The sequence below is a fragment of the Mandrillus leucophaeus genome, unplaced genomic scaffold, assembly GCF_000951045.1.
Source record: "Mandrillus leucophaeus isolate KB7577 unplaced genomic scaffold, Mleu.le_1.0 Scaffold188, whole genome shotgun sequence".
In the NCBI taxonomy this organism is placed as follows: Eukaryota; Metazoa; Chordata; class Mammalia; order Primates; family Cercopithecidae; genus Mandrillus; species Mandrillus leucophaeus.
In genome coordinates this window covers 3,102,101-3,105,022 of record NW_012101898.1, presented here as the reverse complement: position 1 = coordinate 3,105,022, position 2,922 = coordinate 3,102,101, and positions in this window count along the sequence as shown.

Here is a 2,922-nt window from a genome sequence, read left to right as displayed (position 1 = left end):
GACGAGCCCGCCTGAGCTTCGGACCGGCTTGCCGGTGGCGGAGACGCGTTTCTTCCTAAGGCGCGCGGGCCGCCGCGTACCTGTGCGATTGCGCGCGGGCTCCGGTGCCTTGGGCGAACCCAGTTGCACAACTTGTAACAAAGTTTTGGCGGATAATATTTACTTAGAAGGTACAAGTACAGATGTCTAGAAAGAAAATAACAGAAACAATGAAAAGTCAGTGGTGTTAATATCATGGTAATGATTAATTAGAGGCTGCCAGCGTTTCATACCGATTCAAGAACCAAGGAGCGGAAATAATTTTTATCATTAATCACTCAATATGACTTTCACCGCCAGTTTCTTCCACATCCAGATTTTTTTTTTTCCCCAAAGGTGCTTTTTCTCTTTTTGAGCAAATCCTAAACTTCTGAGCCAAGGAAGTTAACGCCAGGAAAGAGCGGTCTGTCTTAGAACCTAGGGATCTAAGCAGCCTTCATGCTCCTGCGACCACCTCTTCTCTCTGGGCACGGTTCCTGTTTGCACTTTGGACTCTTTCCAGACGGGTCTGTTTCCGTTTCTACTCTCCTTTCCAGTGGCATTCGGCCCATATGGAGGGACACTGGTGAGAAGATCAAAGGCCTTGGGTCTCAGAAGCCAAGTCACCTCAATGTGTGGATGCGTGGGGTTCTTTTAGGGTCTTAATAGCACACCTTAGTGTCATAAACTCAGTCTTCTAGGAACAGAAGTCTTTGAGAAACATGGCTTCTTTTGGTGGCACATTTGTGCCATTTTCTTGTTACAGTAAAGATTCCTGGCCGGGCGCGGTGGCTCACTCCTGTAATCCCAGCACTTTGGGAGGCCAAGGAGGGTGGATCACTTGAGGTCAGTAGTTCAAGACTAGCCTGGCTTACGTGGTGAAAGCGCGTCTCTACTAAAAGTACAAAAATTAGCTGGGCGTGGTGGCGGGCGCCTGTAATCCCAGCTATTCAGGAGGCCGAGGAGGGAGAATGACTTGAACCAGGGAGGCAGGGGTTGTAGTGAGCCAGGCAGGGGTTGTAGTGAGCCAAGATTGAGCCAAAGCACTCCAGCCTTGGCGACAACGCGAGCGAGACTCCATCTCAAAAAAAAAAAAAAAAACTTACCATTATCCTTCTCTGCTGTCCTCTACTGTAGGGCGGGAATTCCTTGCCCCAGCACAACGAATAGGAGCGGTTCTTTAAATATGTTGCAGTCCAGAGTAGCCAATATTTTTCGGTGGTGATGGAAGCTCTCTACGACAAAACTAACTGGCACTAGAAAAGAAAAATGTCTAACTGATGCCAGAGAACTTAAGAGGCATGGGGTTTTAGAAAATCATTCCACTGGGTGGAAAATGGGCTTTGGGGGAATTTGTGTTGCATTGGTTTTAAGGAAAAAAGAAAAAAAAGTACCTCAAAGGGAGATTTTTTTTTAATGGGATTTCCTTTAAGGATAACTGACTTCTATTCTACCACAGCGGGTCCCTGTCCCCCATGGGGAGGAGCGCCTTGATTTCCACCTGGGGCAGGGCTGCCTCCAGGAACTGCCCTGGCCCTCCGCTCTCCAGGACCTGGGTTACATTAAAGCATATCTATTGGAATGATACAGAACCAAAGTACAGTAATTAAATTGCATACAGAGATATACCCATATGGAGGATTTCTTTGTTTTGTTTTTTGTTTTGTTTTATTACTTTTTTTTTTGAAACAGAGTCTCACTCTGTCACCTAGGCTGGAGTGCAGTGGCATGATCTTGGCTCACTTCTACCTCCGCCTCCTGGGTTCAAGAGATTCTCCTGTGTCAGCCTCCCGAGTAGCTGGGATTACAGGCACCTGCCACCACGCCTGGCTAATTTTTGTATTTTTAGTAGAGACCAGGTTTTGCCATGTTGGCCAGGCTGGTCTCAAACTCCTGACCTCAGGTGATCCACCCGCCTCAGCCTTCCAAAGTGCCCATATGGAGATTTTTAAGGTCAGAGGTATAAACTGTACATACTCACTCCCTGGGAAAAATTTCTTGCTGGACTCTGGTTTTCTTTTGATTGCAGAGTAAACAGCTAGGCTTTGTGAATTACGGAGTAAGTAGCTTATTTACCCCTCAGGAGGGAAGAGGCAGCTTATTTGTGCTAGTGTAGCAGTGAACTTGGGTTCTGAGTTTGAGGACATCACTTCACGCTTCACTGGGAGTCAGTTTTTCTCCTTTATGAAATGCGAGGTTTGGGCCTCGGGGCAAGTCGCAAGGTGGGGCTGCGTTTGCTGCCATGACTCTCCTGGCCCTCTTCAGCGTCAGGGTACCAGCACTGTTCGTCCCACAGGTAAACTCCTCTAGTGACTTCAGGGCAGCTCCTTTAGACTTATGGGGTGAGCTCTTGGCTTGTGGCTGTCACCGTCTGTCATCTGTCTCCAAGACGATAGTTAAGAGGAGGGTCCTGACGGCAGCACCCCTCAAATGCCAGCAGCACCCCTCAAATGCACTTTCCCAGGTGTTACAGAGGACTGTGTGTGAACCTTTTTTGGCAGGAAGCTCTGGTGTTCTTGTTTAGTCTGGCATTGCCAGACAGTAGGTAGCTCTGAAGGGTAGATAGTTAAAAAAAAAAAAAAAAGGCGGTCCACTGCAATAAAGGATAATCATCAAGGATTGCCAAGAGCACAGTTCATAAACCAAAATCACTGCCTTAAAAATGTTGAGAATGCTTTCATTAAGTGCTTAAATTGAATAACAGACTTGTGCCTCAGTGCTCAATCAGAAATAATAAAATTCTCTTACAGTGACTATCCTAATGTTCTTTTGTGTCTTCTCTTTATTGCTGTCTGGCCCATATCTCCTCCTGTACATTCCTGCAATCCCCTTGTTTTCCTTCGTGCTCTAACCTTTGCCTGTCGTCTTCTTGCTTCCAGGGTTGGGTCTTCTCCATCTCTTTAT